Genomic DNA, 19,556 nt, shown 5'->3' with positions numbered 1-19,556 from the left:
TTTTATGCCCATTTGAATCTTGGTCAAATCCTAGGTTTGACCAAGATTTGAACAAGTTTAAAACATGAATATAAAAAAGTAAGCATGTATGCTTCTTAGTCACTCCAAAATGAAGCTCTTGGGAGGGTTTTCGAAATTTCCATGTTTGAAACCAAAAACCACATCTCTTCATGCTTGACTTCATAAGACAAAGTTTAGGGTTAGGGGGTAGATACATGATTTTTCTGGTTTGAGTATGTCTAGACCTTGTTTATCAACTTAATTGAATGCTTACTATATGACATAAGAAGACTATGTGCCTTGGTGTTTCATTTATTTTGATTTATTTTGAATTTTATGCCCATTTTTATGCCCATTTAAACAAGTTTAAATCATGAATATGAAAAATTAGTCACTCCAAAATGTAGCTCTTGAGAGGGTTTTTGAAATTTCCATGTTTGAAACCAAAAACCACTTCTCTTCATGCATGCTTTGACTTCATAAGACGAGTTTAGGGTTTGGGGTAGACAAAGACGCGCCGACGCGTGGACGAAATTTATTCTCAGTCCCCCTGACATGCATTTGCCAGTGTCTTCAACAGTCTGACACGAGCAGTGAAGCTTTTATGGAGCCCAGCGGAGAGGGGCTCCATTTCTCGAGCGGTAGCTAGGTGACATGGTGACATGCACCATGTCACCGTGTGACATGCGGCCTAAATCCAAATTTAAACATTGCGAAAAAATCTGAAAAAATCATGCACGTTCACAGCTCATATTAAGATAACCCCTAAAAATTTCAGATCAAAATTCGAAACATACATCGAGAAACAAAAAAGAGAAACTCAGATGTGAATAGTCTACAGAGAAACTCAGATTTGAATTCGGGAACTATTCATGACAGATTTCTCTTTTTTGTTTCTCGATGTATGTTTCGAATTTTGACTTGAATTTTTTAGGGGTTATCTTAATATCTATGAACATGCATGATTTTTTTCAGATTTGTTCACAGTGTTCAAATTTGAATTTAAACCGCATGTCACACGGTGACATGCAATAGGTGCATGTCACCTGATCTGCGGTGACGCTGGGGCTAAAAAGAAGACCTTTCCACCTCATTTCCTCCACTGTTTCACATATTTTAGCTTCTATTTTGCGGTGCCGTGGAGGTGGGGGTCTGGTCGTCACCCTCCTCCTCCCCACCTCATTTCCTCCACTGTCTCGCAACTCCTTGATCTACTACTCCTATCCATATACATGCCACTCAAATGGATGTATTTGTAGATACATCCATTTTAGTGGCAGTTAATATGGACCGGAGGAAGTACTAATAATATGAGGCATGTTTTTGAGCTGGCCCTGTTTAGTAGAGTTTACATTTGAGAGTTACATCTTTCTACCACCATTATTTTTGATTTAGCTTGTCTTTTGTGCCCACCATTTTATCGAGCAGGGTTAATGCAAGATCCATAGCAAACTAGCTTCTCATGACATTTTTTTGGCGGAGTGCATCTTCTCATGGCGAGCTAGCGACTTTGCCACTAGAGTTTTTTTTTTGTTGAACTAGTACATTTTTTGGATTTTCCCATTTTATTTGTGCACAAGCTATGAGCCGCCCGCAATTCAGCACCATATATTGGCGGGATTTTCTAGTTCAATTGTTTTGTACTAGGATATTAGCAGGATGCTATCTTCTAGGGCTTTCATTTCCCCTATATCCAGCCCCACCCACGGACAAGCAAGGGCCTCTCTCCCTACCTCGCACCTAGTCCGTCTCGCTCCCTCTCAGTCCTCCATCCGTAGCCGACATCCACCGCGCCGGAGCCAGCTCAGCGACGCCGTCAACCACACTCCGTCCGCTTCGTCGGATCTGCTTCCCCGACTCACTGGTTCATCTTACCGGCTGGCGAGATCGGTACACAAAGCGCCACCATGATCCACCGAACCAAAACGAACGGCCAACGCGCCACCTCCCCAGTCGACCAAGGTTGAACACTTTGTCCGGCAGCTTTTGTTATGTATTTGATTTCCGAGACTAGTTTATTGCTTGCTTCCACTGCTTGTTATTAGCATCTGTTTTTTTTTGTAATGCCTGCTAGATATTCCCCTCGAGAATGCCTACGAAGAATCTCGGAGGCAAAATATCTTGCAGAATAAGATAATTGCAGCCAAGCTCGGCATACTGTGGAATGGGACAAAATCACCGCACCCCAAGTCGTTGCCGAGATTTTTCACCCGTGTGATGTGCCGCCAAAAGGACGATTCCGTGGGGCAGCTGCTGAAGAAGGTATTTAGCCGCACTGCTCAAATTTCATATGTGTTGTTTGCTGATTGATTTGATGAACTTTGATTTGCAGCAGCTAGCCACTGCTCATGTTCCTAACAAAGACAGTGAGCGCGCTTTGTGATGCGTACATTGGTAGAAAGGAGGCGGGATTTGGTCCTATTGTTCTAGCAAGCAATCATTTGAGGGGCCGCCTAGGATCAGCACATCTGGATCCTCCTGAGCTCAACATTAAGGAGGTAATTTTATAATAGTGTTTTAAACATGACATAATCTAATGTACTGAAAGAGATCAAACTGTCAACTGGAGTGGAGTGGTATAGATGGTAGAGATATAGATATAGATTTCAGATTTCCTAATTTTTTCTTGAAAATAGGGTCGCCCCAGCCTCTGCATCCAAATGATGCACCCACCCTTTTATTGCAATGTTTTAGACTCCATTTAAGGTTTAGAAACTCATGGGTTGCTCAAAGTGGTGACATGAATCAACCAACATATTTCCTTTTAATCTGCTGATTGATTTTATGCATGGCAAATCGCAGAAGCAAGTGACTGCTCATGTCCCTGCCAAGCAGCATTGTAGCATAGATGTCCAGAGTTCTAGTGATGCAAACGTTTGTAGGAACAAAACAGAAGGATGTGGCAATGGGGAAGCTAAGATTAGGCGTCTTCAAAAGGACTTGGATGTGGCCACTTGGCGGAACAAAGAAATGAACCGAGGATGGAATTCTACAATTCAAGATGGCCTACATGCTGTTGCTGATCTGCGAGAAGCTAGTGGCTGGCAACTTGGTTACCGCTTTGGCTGATGCAGATGTCCATGAGATCAAGCTGGAAGATCTTGGAACAGGTGAAAGCACGAGCGAAACTCTGCACTCATCTTTGCAGGTAGATGATTTTCAAAGGGTGATGCAAGAGCCGCTATATGAATAGATTGTTGTTTTCAGTTGATGATGTCCCTGGTTCTTTTGTTTACTTATGTGCTGGTAGTACTTAGGGGAACTAGCTTGTACAAGTAATTTTTTTCCGATAAAGTTGTACAAGTAAATGGCACATGCTTCGCATGTTTGACCAATTAAGTTAAAAAGCTTCACAAAATCCTGCGTCGAAGTTGTTTCACTAAAAAAAAGAGCTCTCACGTGCAAGGCACGTGTAATTTACTAGTATATACTAGTACTAGTATAGATGGTACACCTAGACATTAGAGATTTGTTTGTTTTAAAGATATTTTTAATTGTGTACAAGATGGAAAATATAACTTTAGGGCATCCACAATGTTGCTATTGCCAAATCTGATACGATGGTGAATTTGGCTTTGGTGTGAAATATAGCAATAGCTCCACAATGTAGTGGTTCCAAATATTTATAACGTGGGACCCGCCATCAAGCTAAAACAACACATAAAGCCAATATGGAACTACTCTCACAATGTAGGGAACTAGTTCCAAATGCCAAAAGTGAAATTTGGCATCGGAGCACCTACTTGCTCCGGTTCCTTGTTTTTCTGGTTTTGGAACTACCTCTACAATGTATGGAACTAGTTCCAAAAGCCAAAAATCAAATATGGAACCACTTTTGGCTACACGTTGAGAATGCTCTTAGCAAATTCCTAGTATTTTTCATGGTCGATGTAAAAAAAAGTATTTTTCATGGTTGATGTAAAAAAAACAAGTTTTTTTCATGGTTGATGTAAAAAAAGAGAGAAATCATGTCTCATAAAAAGCCTTATGGTTAGCACATTTTTTTTACGGAGTAACTCTTTTTTACATAGCCCAAATTACTATTCGATTTTCCATTGAAATATTTTATGTGTATAAAGCAAGCAAAGAAGTACACATGCATTTTTCGTTTTATTCTTTTTTGACATTTTTCAAAATGTATAGAAGATGAATTTCGAAATAAAGAGATCATATGCACCCAAGAACCAACAAGCATATCCCCTTGACCCCGAACATACTCAGGGCCCTTTTGTTGTGGCTTTTTTTTTTTGCCTTTTTGGCTTTTGGATTTTGGAAGCCAAAAACAAATATTATATTCTTTTGGCTTCCAAAATCCAAAAGCCAAAAAGCCACACCAAAAGGACCCTCAGCTTCAGACTTGGGATTTCGTAGGCTAGGGTTCCACAGTTTTCCACCAACCAGTAATAATTTCAACTCTGCCCCAAAATTCCCGCCGAAATCCCCCCCTCCCGCTTCCAAAATTCAAAGCGATGTGAAATAAGTACAGTGTCGATCTTATCCCCCCGGACCGCTCAATTCAGACCTATCACCGGCGGCGCCGAACCCCGCATCTCTCTCTCACGCTTCCACCCTGCATGACCCACCGGATCATCTCACACGCCGGCGCCGGCCCACTGTCCCACTCCCACACCAGCACTATTGCCTTCTCATCGGCCACCGTAGTGACCGACGACGTTCCGCCGTCTCCCTTGCTTTTTAGCAAGCCGGAGTAGCTTCCACCTCCCCCACCCCCACCGACGACCATGCGCATACGAGCTCCTCCGTAGCCGACTTCCACCGCCGCCTTGTCAGCGACAGTCACCATCGCCGGGTTCTCGTATCTTAATCCCCTACTCCTTCCGTCCACCGGACTGGAGAGATGGGCGCCCCCATGGTCCACAGCAGGAAACCAAAGCGTACACGCGCCCACTTCCAAGAAGGTTGATATGGCCGCATTCGTTATGCATGTGATTTCGAAAAGTATTTTTTTGCTTACTTGCACCGCCATCTCATTAGCATTTTTTTTGTAATGCATGCTAGATATTATTGCAATACAGAAGAATGAATTAAAAGAGAAACGGATACGGAATATATGTAGAAGATATGCAAGCCGTGTGGGCACAAGCATTTGTAACGCTATTGCCTCTAGTGCAAACCTGAACAAAATCGGAGAAGAACCCTTTCGCCTCCCCATAGATAAAGACCAATGTGCTGATGCACAATTTGTTCCTGCTGAGCGGCTTGGAGAGCTGACTCAGGAAGATGCCTTGCCTGACCATTCTCCTCAACCCCACCAGGTGATTTCTGTGTTTTTACTTTGAGATATTTGTTGCAACTTCCATGTGTTGTATACTTGTATCCTGAATCCCACCAAACATGTTCACATGCCACCTCTAGGTCTCCTTAATGCATCATATATATGTTTCAGCATGCACGTCATCCTTTACTGTTCTTCATTCTATCCCATTTGCATATCATCATATATGGGACTTCTGTAGACTGAAATATCGTTTATGTGTGCTAGGAATCTGCAGCTTCAAGTAAGAATTTCGCAGGAACCACCAATGAGAGGAAGACCATTCAATATGCACCTGAATCGGTGATAGAACAGCTGCAACCAAAAAAGAAACCTGCTTCTGCTACTAGACAGTCTCAGCGATTCATGGCACTAGTTGAAGAAAATAACGAAAATGCTAAGAGTACTGAAATAAAAAAACGTGGTGAACACCCCAAGAGGTTGAATCAGCCACTGTTACCAATCCAGTCAACCAGCGACAATCGGCGTGCAGAACCGGTTTCACGACAACTTCTCACCACAATTGGCGGCAGAATCCGATTTCACAAAGAACTTCTCAGCCACAATTGGCAGCAGAACTAGTTTCCACAGCAACTTCTCAACAACAATTGGCAGCAGAACCAGTTTCCACGGCAACTTCTCAGCCACAATTGGGATCAGCAGTAGCTGTGGTAGGAAATACTGCCCAAGGACACACTGTACCAGTCCCAGCTGACACAACCACAACTGGCCAAACACTGCTAGCACAACATCAACAAACTGTTGATGATCTCCCACTGACCCATATTAGTCCTGCCATAGACAACTCCCCTGAGGATGAGCCCCACACCGAAGAAGGTACATTTTCCAATGCTTATAGTTTCATTCTCCGTTATAAAGTTATACTTTATAGATAAATAAATAAATATATATATATATACATAAATATAAATATATATATCTACCTTGATAGCTTGATGTAATGCTTAACTTTGTAGTTGCACCACGATCAAGAAAAACGAGGGGCCCAACAGTAGGGAAAATGTTCGTAGCTAAGCTTGCTGGGATGGAATCAAGATTTCGCCTTTCATCTATCGTAGGTGGCGAAGGCCACCTTTGGACCCAGAAGAATCTTGTAAATTAGCATCGGATGTAGGAATTTTCGTCAGGAATGAAATTCCTATCTTCCCAACATGGAAAGAGCACGTAGACACCTCTGCGCATTTTGAAAAATTAGTGCACAGGTTACACGTAAGTCATCTTTCTCTTGGTAATGTTACTCATACTAGTATACCACATTGGCACGTCCCGTTCCTTCTAGCTTGTTGTTGGCTCTATGTATATCGCACCAACGGTTTATATTGTTGTGAACAGTTAAGGTTCGAGTTCGATGAGGACCAAGAGGAAGTAAAGCATGTTCTCAACAGTCTATTCTCAGGTATGCGCGCCGATGTCGCAGCAGGCTAAAGAAGAAATACTTCACTAGAAAGATTACTGGGAGTGTTCCAACTATATCTCCTTTTAAGCAAATGACTGACAAACAGTGGGGAGATCTTGTGAAGCACTGGTCTGATCCAAAGAATATGGTATGATTTGTAAGACTGAGACCAGATCACATCTTGGATTCTTATTTATAGCAGTGTCTCACTAGTCTCCTTTTTGCAGAATTTGGCTAAACAGAATCAGAAAAACCGCGGTAAACTACTTTTACCTAGCCGTACGGGATCTCGTAACCTTATAGTGCACATTCGGCAAAAAGTAAGGACATGTTGTTTTATACTGCTATTTAGAAATATTTTAGTAAAAGATCATGCGAGTATATACACCAGGTGTGCAGCTTATATTATGATCCTCCATTTCAACCACGTTATTCGATTTATAAATGGTAGTACTAAAATGCAGATGTTACATAATGCAAGTAAAAGGGAACCAAACAAAGAGATGACTCTGCCAGAGATTTTTGAAGCATGCCAGAAGAACAAACTTGAAGTGATTGGAGAAGTCGCACAGAGTGTTCTTGTAAGTCTTCTAAAAGATTGAAATTTTGTGACGACTCACATCCCAACTTGTAGGAGTAGTAAAGTACATGTCAATATGATATTATATATGTTTATTAAAATTCATGTGATGTGAATCAGACATGCCAAACTGTAGGAATAAAAGTAGGTCATACACATGATAAATCTACTATCAAGAAGTTTCTCTCAGTAGTAACTATCATGTTTACACATGTGTACGAACTGAATTTTTTGCAGGAAGATATGAAATTAGAGATGGCAAAACCCGGTAAAAACGGTCTGGAAAAAACCGATGAAGAATGTGTGAAGGCATTTTCTATGGCAATAAAAAAGAAAGGCATTGCCAAAAACACTTTCTTACGGAATGCTGGACTGCTGAAGTGCAAGTCCATGTCCAAGTCAAAGTATTTGCATGCTCAAGTTCTAGAGGAGCAACTCCAAGTAGAACGAGCTGCATCAGCTGCGCTAAGACTAGAAGTCGACAATTTTAGAACGATAGCAGCACAGAAGGAGGCCCTATTGGAGCAGGTTAGGAATGCTAGTAAGTAGTAAGAAGAGTATCTGCTAGATAATTGGAGATGAACGGGGACGATGATGTGGTCATTACCTTCATCTTGTAAAATGGTTCCTTAGTCTGAGCATATTTCGTAGGTGCATTTATCTGCAATTGCTATGATCTTGGTGGTCGTTTCCTTGTTGTGATGTGGATTTTTTTTTGAACCGGAACCCTGCTGATTGTTAATATTATAAGTGGATTGCCTAGCCCTTTCCATCAGTTCTGACTTGTGGTTCCGTCGGCTCGTGGATGAAGCTTGACATGGTATCAGAGCCCATAGTCTCAAGTTCGGACTTTTGGTCGCGTTGGCTAGTGCATTAAAGCTTGACACTGATGATTTTCTGTGATCCATTGATTTCCAGCTTTCTACATATAGCCCAGGTCTAGAAGCTTGTCAACTGGTCTGGTTCATTCATCACTGTATTGAGTGCAATGAACGGAACAGTGCTTCTCCTTTGTGTTGTGCTGCAACACAACAGTTGTTCCTGCTTCATACAAAGTGAGTTGTGAACAAAGATACTTATGTATACTACCAAATTTCGACTCCATATAATCAATAGCTTAACAACCGTCTAATTCAAAATCTCAACACTGTAGCATATACCTCCTGCCTATTGAATACAATTATTTCACACACTGAAATATTTTGTACGCGTTTTGAATTGGAGAACATGGGAACCGACTTTGGTTTCTGATTATGACTTGATGTGACCCTAGGCCCTGGATTCCTGAGCAGAAGGTATGTGTAAAAACAAAGAGATTACGAAGTGCTAATTCCCTTTTTTTGTAAGTCCTGGTGGCATTGACACTCCTTTCTTACTTGCTATATTTTTTTGGTGTTTATATATAATAGAGAATTACCAGCTTATTGTCGAACCCGTTAGATTTTGGGCAATAATTGTTACGTGGCTGCTTCTTAATTAAAGTTTATCATGTCATGTAGATGGATTTGTGAAAGATGCAGCGGGTCGTTCTTCAGATCGTCTACATGGGATTCCCATCTACATGTATGTTCATGGTTTCATGGAGTACTTCAGCTCATAGCAGCCACATACGATCCTGCAAGATTTGCATTTTTTTTGACCTTGCAAGATTTGCATTCAATGTATCGCCAAGGCGCGTCCGTGAGAACTCTAGAAACATCTTCGTCAGACTCGTTTTGGCGCGCGCAGTTCCCGAGCGAATCCAATGAATTTTGACCGTTCTCTTAAAAAAAAGGAACTTTGACCGTTGGATCAAGCGTTGGAGAACTGATGTGCCAACGGCCAATAATTATGATCGTGGTAACCGATTTTCAACGTGATGATGAATTGATGTGACATTTGGCCGTACTAGTACGGTCTCATATTTTTGTATTACTTAGTACTTGGACTGTGGCCAAATTCGAAATCTCATTCCAGCGGCAAAACTTCCCGCCCGAAAAATACAAATATTTCACACGCTTCTAACTTCCCATTCTACCCTCGTAAAGATGACAACAATGTCCATGTATAAGTCGGTTGGTGGGGGGTCTACCCGTCATTTTTTTTTGATCACCACCTCCCTAGCTCCGGAAACCCCCCGAAAAAAAATTCATTTCCCTCACTCTCTCCTCTAAGACCACCCACCGGAACTTCCCAAGTCCCTCTCTCTCCCACCTCCACACGGCCACCGCACCGGAACATCCCCGCCGGACTTCCCTGGCCTACCCGAGGCCTCGCGATCCTCGTCATCCGGCTGTCTGCCGGAGCCGCTTCATCGACGCCGTCATCAACCGGACCGGATCATCCCCGCCGAACCTCGAAACCATATACTCATCCAGCAGTCTACCGCAGTCGTTTCAACTGCGGTATCGTCCACCCCACCGGAGCCGCTTCGCCGGATCCGTCGTCCACCGCATCGGATCTAGCTCACCGACACCACTGTGCATTAACCGGATCTGCTTCACCGGTGCCGTGCATGATCTAAACTCTTCTACTGTCGCTTTTCTATTGCTTGCCTGCAAGTTCTTGTTTAATCTTGGGGGAACCTGTTTGTGCTAACGACGCGCCGTTACGTTTTTGCAGATGAGATGAGTAACCATGAAGTGTAATGGCCGTCTCTCCAACCCCAAGTAGCACATGTAGCGTACTTCATCACCGGATCTATCAACCCCAGGAAGATCTGCTGTGACTCCCACAGAGTGCTTCTCCTAATGTAAGTCCCTTGTTTTAGCGCCATGTTCTGGGTTCAGATGCTTGTTTGTCTGAAGCTCTTTTAGTTCATTCCTAGCTATGACCGTAACACCTTGCTATTTTCTACTTCATTGCTAACTTTAAGCGATTGAACATTTTGGTTTGCATTCCCTGCTCTGTAGATGTAGCCATCATAACTTCTATCTTGCTCGCCGTTGTTACAAAAATTATAGGTATTATAGTAACATCCTGCTATTATTTAGTTCATGGCCAATTTTAAGTAATTGCACATGTTGGTTCGCATTCCCTGCTCTATAGCTTTTGGCATCGTAACTTCTATATTTGGTTTACATTCCCTGCTCTGTAGATCTAGCCATCATAACTTTATCTTGCTCAGCCGTTGTTACAAAAATTATGGCCTGCTACTATGTTGTTTGTGCCAATTTTTTACTCCATGAACATGTTGGCTTGCATTCCCTGTACTACAGGTGATGCCATTGTTTTGTATCTAGTTCATTGTAAGCTAACAAAGTAAGGACTTAGTTTGGCATGCTATCACTCTGCTATCTAGCCTGTAGTACAAATATACTTGTCATACTACTAGATAATAATTTTGCGTGCCATCTTGTTCTTCAAAAGCTGCATTATTGACTTGTTTCTCTGACTTGGCATGACGCTCACATATGGAAAGCTGAACATATTGGTTTGCATTCCCTCTTATACAAGTTCAATGGTGATCCCACTATATTCTGTATCTGGTCCATCCTAAGCTCCAGCATTAACTATCCTCTATGTGTTGCTCATTACAAGTTTATATCCCGAAACATCTTGATTTGCATCCCCTTCACTATAAGTTCAGGAGTATTATTTAGTTCACGGCCAAAATGAAGTAATTGCACTTGGCACATGTTGGTTCACATTCCCTCCTCTTTAGCTTTTGCCATCGTAACTTCTATTTTTGGTTTACATTCCCTGCTCCGAGATGTAGCCATCATAACTTCATCTTGCTCGATCGTTGTTACAAAATTTATAGCCTCGCTACTATGTTGTTCATGCCAATTTTGTACTCCCTGAACATGTTGGTTTGCATGGGACTCGGCTTAGGTAGTAAGTCTATTTGTTTCATTCTAACATGCTCTGTTATATTGGCTGTTGGTATGCGGCATGCACTCTTTGTTTGCTTATTGTGCGCATTACAATGATCTTGTTATAACGACGAAATGATGAGTTCCAAATTCTTTGGCAAACAATATTGTAGTGTCTTTTCCTTTCCATTGTTCTTTGTCTTAACTTGTAATGTTTTTGTTTCAGATATAGGTCTTGCATGGACAACTTAAAAAATTGCCGGATCCCTTCATTGTATTGCTAGGTTTAATTACCATTCAATTTCTCTGGGTTCTGTAATATTTTTTCAATGCCTTGCAACTGATGTAATACTTAGTTAGTTTTTATAGTTCTTTCGCGCATTTTTTCTTTGGTGCTTGTGGTAAGTGAGGCTATCCGACAGAAATCAATGCTGCGTAAATATTCTCAGTAGCTAAATCACGAATTCCCATCCCTTAAACAGCCCAATTAAGCGAAATCACATATGTGCCGGCCCGCAAAATCCTAAAGCGCCTATTACGCCGGCATATAAACAGCAACTAAACGGGCTGGCCCACTTACTTATTGGGCCAGCCCACTTGATTTACTGTGGACCCCACACTTTTATTGGGCCGGCCCACTTGCTTTAAGGTGGACCCCACCCACTCCGGCGCCCGCCCACTAACGAGTTGGGCCAGCCCAATTGCTTTTGTGGTGGCCCCCACATACTAAATGGGCCGGCCCTTTAAGACGAAAGTGGGACCCACTGTGTTTTTGGCCCGCCCACTATCTTGTTGGGCCGGCCCACTTGCTATATGGTGGACCCCACATACTAAATGGGCCTGACCCTTAACAGAAAGTGGGACCCACCCGTGTTTTGGGCCCAGCCCACTAGCATGTTGGGCCGGCCCACTTGCTATATGGTGGACCCCACATACTAAATGGGCCGGCCCTTTAACAGGAAAGTGGGACCCACCAGTGTTTTGGCCCGGCCCACTATCTTGTTGGGCCGGCCCACTTGCTATATGGTGGACCCCACATACTAAATGGGCCAGCCCTTTAACAGGAAAGTGGGACCCACCTATGTTTTTGGCCCGGCCCACTATCTTGTTGGGCCGGCCCACTTGCTATATGGTGGACCCCACATACTAAATGGGCTGGCCCTTTAACAGGAAAGTGGGACCCACCGGTGCTTTTGGCCCGGCCCACTGGCTTGTTGGGCCAGCCCATTTGATCAAATGTGGACCCCACGTACTAAATGGGCCCGATAGCCGGAAAGTGGGACCCACATGCTAATTGGGCCGGCCCAATAACTTCTTGGGCCGGCCCAGTTGCCTTAATGTGGACCCCACTTTGTAAATGGGTCGGCCCGATACCAAGAAAGTGGGTCCCACATGTCTTGTGGGCCGGCCCTTTTGCCTGTTGACCGGTCAAACGAGTGCATTCGGCCCGGCCCACATGCTTAGTGGGCCAGCCCATTAAAGTTTTGACCAGTCAACCTTAGAGGTTAGGCTCGGCCCACGTAACTAATGGACCAGCCCAGCCATATAGTTGACCGGTCAAACTAAGTCAGCTGGCCCGGCCCGCAAACTTAATGGGCCGGCCCGCTTAAGACGTGGCAGGCCTCGTGTGGGCCTACCATCTACCACGGGGTTTCAGCCGGTTAACGCCGTTAATCGCGATTAACGGCGTCATCACGTGTCGGTTGCATGACGTCAGCAGTCAACGGGCTCCCGGAAACACTTGGGCAACGGTCCGATTTTCCGTGGCGGAAGGGCGCCCAAGCGCGACGGACCGAAAAAATCGTCGTAGGACTTTGCCTGACGCAGTTTCCACAACAGAACCCATATCGTCGGGTTAGGCCCATAGGCGACGAAAAATACCCCTTAGCGGACGATTTTGAGACGTTGTCTATCAGAACTTTTCTTGTAGTGTGTAGTTCATCACAAAGTTCTTGTAACTCGGTGGCAGTGATTGAAGGACATGATTAATCCCCAGTCTATTAGGAATCACTATTCCCAAGTCACTGAGTTTCTTCGCATGCCCGGTCATAACGAGCATGTGCTCACTAACGGAGCTGCCTTCTTCCATCATGCAGCTGAAGAAGTGTTTCGATGCTTCATAGCATTCCACGGCCGCATGAGTCTCAAATATAGCTTTCAGATCATTGACCAACTCATGAGGATCGTGGTGCTCAAAACGTTTTTGAAGATCGGCTTCCAGACTGCACAGGATGGCACACTGTACTTGAGAGTACCGAGCTTTCCGAGTCACGTAAACATTCTTTACGTCCTCGGTTTCAGTTTCTGCAGGAGGGTCACCTAGCGGTGCATCAAGCACATATTGCAGATTTCCGCCAACGAGGAAGATCCTCACATGACGGAACCAGTCGGTGAAGTTGCTACCGTTGCTCTTAAGCTTTTCTTTCTCTAGGAACTGGTTAAAATTGATTGGGGACGCCATATCTACAACATATATTTGCAATAGTTTAGACTAAGTTTATGACAAATTGAGTTCAAATTTTAAATCAACATAATTAAAAATCTAGATGAACTCCCACTCAAAACAATATCCCTCGCATTGTCTTAGTGATCACACGAACCAAATCCACCACACCTAAGTCCGATCATCATGAGACAAGGTGTAATTTCATTGGCGAACACTCAAAGTGTTCATCATATCAACCATATGATTCATGCTCTACCTTTCGGTATCACGTGTTCCGAGACCATGTCTGTACATGCTAGGCTCGTCAAGGCCACCTTAGTATCCGCATGTGCAAAACTGGCTTGCACCCGTTGTATGCACTTGTTGATTCTATCACACCCGATCATCACGAGATGCTTCGAAACGACAACTCTTGGCAACGGTGCTATAAGGATGAACACTTTATTATCTTGATATTTTAGTGAGGGATCATCTTATAATGCTACCGCCGCGATCTAAGCAAAATAAGATGCATTAAAAGGATTAACATCACATGCAGTTCATATGTGATATGATATGGCCCTTTTGTCTTTGCGCCTTTGATCTTCATCTCCAAAGCACGGACATGATCTCCATCATCTTCGGGCATGATCTCCATCATCGTCGGCGTAGCGTCAAGGTCAATGGCGCTGTCTTCATGGTTGTTCACCTCATGTAGCAACTATTACAACTACTTTGAAATACTACTCAACATGAAATTTAAAGACAACCATAAGGCTCCTGCCGGTTGCCACAATACAATAATGATCATCTCATACATATTCATCATCACATTATGGCCATATCACATCACCAAACCCTGCAAAAACAAGTTAGACGTCTCCAATTTGGTTTGCATATTTTACGTGGTTTAGGGTTTTCGAGAAAGATCTAATCTACCTACGAACATGAACCACAACGGTGATACTAATGTTGTCAATAGAAGAGTAAATTGAATCTTCACTATAGTAGGAGAGACAGACACCCGCAAAGCCTCTTATGCAATACAAGTTGCATGTTGAACGAGGAACAAGTCTCATGAACGCGGTCATGTAAAGTTAGTCCGAGCCGCTTCATCCCACTATGCCACAAAGATGCAAAGTACTCAAACTAAAGACAACAAGAGCATCAACGCCCACAAAACCATTGTGTTCTACTCGTGCAACCATCTATGCATAGACATGGCTCTGATACCACTGTAGGGATTCGTTGCATAGAAAACAAAAATTTTCCTACCGCGAACACGCAATCCAAGCCAAGATGCAATCTAGAAGACGGTAGCAACGAGGGGATGATCGGACTCACCCTTGAAGATTTCCAAAGCATACAAGATGAGGCTCTTGTTGCTGTGGTAGACGATCACTTCCCGCTTGCAAAAGCGAGTAGAAGATCTTGATCACGGTGCCACGATCGGGCAGCACCTCTGTACTCGGTCACACATTCGGTGTTGATGAAGTCGACGTCCACCTCCCCGTTCCAGCGGGCAGCAGAAGTAGTAGCTCCTCCTTGAATCCGGCAGCACGACGGCGTGGTGGCGGTGGCGATGGAGATCTCCGGTGGAGCTTCGCTAAGCGTTGCGGGAGAGAGGGAGGAGTGGGGCGGCTAGGGTTTGGGGAGAGGGGGTGGCCGGCTACCTTGGGGTGCGGCCAATGTGGTGGTGTTGTGGTGGCCGGCCCCCTCCCCTTGGCCCCTCATTATATAGGTGGAACCCCCAAGTGTTGGACTACAAGTCTTCGAATAAGACCCCAACCCAAAACCTTCCATGTAGTAGGGAAACCTACCCAAGGTGGGAATCCCACTTGGGGTGGGATTCCCCCCTTCCATGTGGGGGGTGGCCGGCCCCCTAGGTGGAGTCCACCTTGGACTCCCCCCCCTTAGGGTTGGCCGGCCATGGGAGGTGGAGTCCCTCCGGGACTCCTCCTTCCTTAGTGATTCCTTTCGGACTTTTCTAGAACCTTCTAGAACCTTCCGTAGAATCTTCCGGATCATTTTAAATCTTATAAAATGACTTCCTATCAAGGAAAAAAATAGCGCGCTATAACAAAATAGCATGGGTCTAAAAATACGCTATTAGCATGTTATAGCGTGCTATTAACGCGAATAGCGCGCTATAGCGCCGAAATAGCGTAGCGTCGGCTCTCCAGATATGCTATAGCGTGCTATTAGCGTTGGAATAGCGCGCTATTTTTTCCATGCTTCCTATATATAAATCTTATTCTCCGGACCATTCCGAAACTCCTCGTGATGTCCGGGATCCCATCCGAGACTTCGAACAAAACTTCGAACTCCATTCCATATTCAAGTTCTACCATTTCAACATCAAACCTTAAGTGTGTCACCCTACGGTTCGCGAACTATGCGGACATGGTTGAGTACACTCTCCGACCAATAACCAATAGCGGGATCTGGAGATCCATAATGGCTCCCACATATTCAACGATGACTTCAGTGATCGAATGAACCATTCACATACGATACCAATTCCCTTTGTCACACGATATTTTACTTGTCCGAGGTTTGATCATCGGTATCACTCTATACCTTGTTCAACCTCGTCTCCTGACAAATACTCTTTACTCGTACCGTGGTATGTGGTCTCTTATGAACTTATTCATATGCTTGCAAGACATTAGACGACATTCCACCGAGAGGGCCCAGAGTATATCTATCCGTCATCGGGATGGACAAATCCCACTGTTGATCCATATGCTTCAACTCATACTTTCCGAATACTTAATCCCACCTTTATAACCACCCATTTACGCGGTGGCATTTGATGTAATCAAAGTACCTTTCCGGTATAAGTGATTTACATGATCTCATGGTCATAAGGACTAGGTAACTATGTATCGAAAGCTTATAGCAAATAACTTAATGACGTGATCTTATGCTACGCTTAATTGGGTGTGTCCATTACATCATTCATACAATGATATAACCTTGTTATTAATAACATCCAATGTTCATGATTGTGAAACTAATCATCCATTAATCAACAAGCTAGTTAAGAGGCATACTAGGGACTCTTTGCTGTTTACATATCACACATGTATCAATGTTTCGATTAATACAATTATAGCATGGTATATAAACATTTATCATAAACATAAAGATATATAATAACCACTTTTATTATTGCCTCTTGGGCATATCTCCAACACATGATGCCATGCATCCCTCCAACATGTGAGCAAGGGTGGGATAACACCATGAGGGAGTACCCCAATTACACCATACATAGATGACATAAATAGAAAGAATGACACACATAGAATTAAGGTGCTTCGGGACATCAACAAATGACATCCAACACGGCATCAAACAGAGTTCAAAGATGGCTTGCCTTGGCTTATTTGTCCCTGTACTTCTTCAACTCCATCAATATAAGAATCCCAACAACATAAATAAAATCCTCGTCCGATTCCACTTCTTCTTTTTCTCCGGAATTGTTCGCATCTATCGCCGGAACATATAAAAGGAACACAATCAATCACATTGCATCAACAAGACAACATTCAACAATCAACAACTAATAATGCAGCCAAGGTATAACATACTAAGGACTTATAGATACCACAAAACAAATTTAAAAGTTTTAATTTAGAAAACCCCATTTATGTACCTAGTAGAGGCATGAGTGCATCACAACTTAGCAATTGCCTCTCTCGGTTATCACCATGGTATAAACCAATTATCCCCTGGTATATAACACCACAAAGAAGACACGTGCCTTGGTTAGGTATCAAAAGCATTCATATTTTATTTTAAAACATTTTTTTTTGAAAAGTAGAAAATCATTTTCCTAGTTTATTTGGCTAATAGACACTATACCAAAATAGGAGGTAAACAATATGCTACCCTATTTTAAAACTTAAGCAAAACAATAGGACTAAGGTTAAGTTGCAGAGGTTTTGTTTTGCAAGAATAAAACATAGGTTGACCATTTTTAAATAAAAAGAGTTGGTTAAAGATTTTAAATAAACTAAAGTTTTGGTACAACATTTCATGCGATACACACATAAACACAAACAGTAACAAATTTGTATGAACAGAAACTAACAATATTTTTCCTAGATGGCCAGTACTGAAACAAGACTAACCCAATTGGGTTCACCCAAAATTATTAATCCTACAATTTTAGGAATTTGTTAGAGTCTGCAGTACACATAGAACAAGTTTAATTTACCAAAACTCGTACAAAAATCCTAAAAATACAAGGTCAGTGGCATTGGAAAGGTATAGAAATTTCTCAACTAGTGCACTTGGTTTCACTCGATTTGGGTTAGTCTATCTCAAGTTATTAATAGAAGAGTGCTACTGGTTTTAACAGAAATTAACAGAAACTTCAAATATTAAGTCGGGCGGGAAAATCCTGGGCTGCGCAGGGGGTGGAGTGTTGGGCCGGCCCAGGAGGGGTTTCCAGGTGGGGAGGTGAAGAAATAAAGAAAAAGAAGAGAGGGCCCAGGCGGGCCAGGCCTGCATGCATGGGCTGACGTGGCCTCACGGGCCGACGTGGCCATGCACGCACGATCGGGTCGGGGCTCTTCTCCCTCCCGCGACCATGCTCGCGTATCGGAAGAGACCGGAGGAGGACGGCGGTCCAGGGGCTCACCTGCGCGAGTGGGCGGCCGACGGCGAGGGCTGGGCGGAGCAGCGGCGGGTTGGGCGGACGTAGGGCGCGCGTCCAGGGCGCGTTCTCCTCCTCCCTAGTTGCTCCCCTCATCGGTGACTTCCTCGCAGAGGTCCTCGGGCATGTCGACGGTGGCGAGCTCCGGCGGTCCTGGATGGCAAAGGAGGGTATGGTGAGGACCAGAAGGGGATGGGGGAGAAGTTTAAACAGAGAGGGAGCGTTGAGAACGACGGGGGCGTCCGTGACCGTGCCCGCCACCCATGCGGTGACCACGGCGGTGGTGATCTTGCCGGCGTGCAGCAGCAAAGAGGGGGCACCTCGGCGTCTTCTGGGAGGTGGGAGAGGTGGGGTGGAGTGGAGGTGAGGCTAAGGGAGAGTCTGGGGCGCTCTGCCGGCTTTTATAGCCGAGGCCGGGCTCATGGTGGACACGGTGCACACGGCATGTCGTGGTGATCACGTCGGAGCGAGCACGGGCGAGGCTTCTGTGGGCAGCACTGGCCTCAGGAGCGTGCGCATCGGGGAAGGGGATGCCAGGGTATCATCATGGCGCAGTCTCGGGAGAAAACATGGCCTGCAGCTTTCTACCCAGAACTTGGTGACCACGTCCATGGCAAGCTCGGGCAGAGGTGCTGGGTGCATTGGGGCACGAGGGAGAGGCATTTATGGGCTCCAGGAATCCAGGGCTTGGTGCTGGACAAGGTTAGAGGTGCCAGGGGGCAGGTCTAGGATGTTTGGGTCAAAGCCTATGCCACTCAATGGCATTGGGAAGGAGAAGAAGAGCAATGGTGGTGGAGGGGTTGTGTAGGGTTGTGTTGGGGGGATGACCCCCGGTATGCCAAAGGCATGCCAAACCAGATGGTTTGAGCCATCAAGATACCGGTTTAATGTTCGTTCCGGAACACGAAGTCAAGCGTTGGCTGAGTAAGCCAGACCGGTATCCCCAAGAGGGGTATACCGGAACCGGATGAAGAAGACACCGGGCTACCGGTAAGAAGAGCATGTCGGCAAGACTGGTCAAAGATTCTCTTCAGAGCTAGAGGACAAGGATGAGCTAGCAAAGTGACTTTAATCGAAGCCCTGGCACCAAAGAGAGGGATGACGCTGAAAGAAGCCGGAGGACGTCAGCGTCCCTGATTAAAGAAGACCCCGGCGTCATCCATGATTAAAGTTACTTTGTAAAGTAGTTTGTCCAGTCAAAGATGCCATTGGGGTTTCTTGCTCTGTAAGCCACCCTCTCCCCTATATAAGGAGAGGGGGCACACCCGTATCCAGGAGGATCAGTCTCTAGTTGAACTTTGTATCCAGAAACCTGTATTCATGTTGAGATCAATGAAGATCGTGATCTAGAGCAGAGTTCTTCCTTGTGTGTTTCTTCTTGTATCCTTGCCTTTGGCTA

At 44.4% G+C, this 19,556-nt stretch overlaps 1 long non-coding RNA gene across 2 annotated transcripts; it reads left to right on the top strand.

Moving 5' to 3' along the window:
• The first annotated feature begins 1,143 nt into the window (after positions 1 to 1,143).
• Positions 1,144 to 2,375, top strand: LOC127338845 (uncharacterized). 2 transcript variants are annotated; one of them, XR_011754348.1, is made up of 3 exons: positions 1,144 to 1,962; positions 2,075 to 2,262; positions 2,336 to 2,375. It is a non-coding gene; the product is annotated as an uncharacterized lncRNA (long non-coding RNA). The 2 variants fall into 2 exon arrangements; XR_011754347.1 differs by having other exon boundaries at positions 2,333 to 2,374.
• Positions 2,376 to 19,556: the final 17,181 nt, after the last annotated feature.

Source organism: Lolium perenne, chromosome 3 (genome assembly GCF_019359855.2).
Source record: "Lolium perenne isolate Kyuss_39 chromosome 3, Kyuss_2.0, whole genome shotgun sequence".
Lineage (NCBI taxonomy): Eukaryota > Viridiplantae > Streptophyta > Magnoliopsida > Poales > Poaceae > Lolium > Lolium perenne.
Note: the sequence above shows the minus strand (reverse complement) of the source record. Positions and strands in the feature narration are given on the sequence as shown.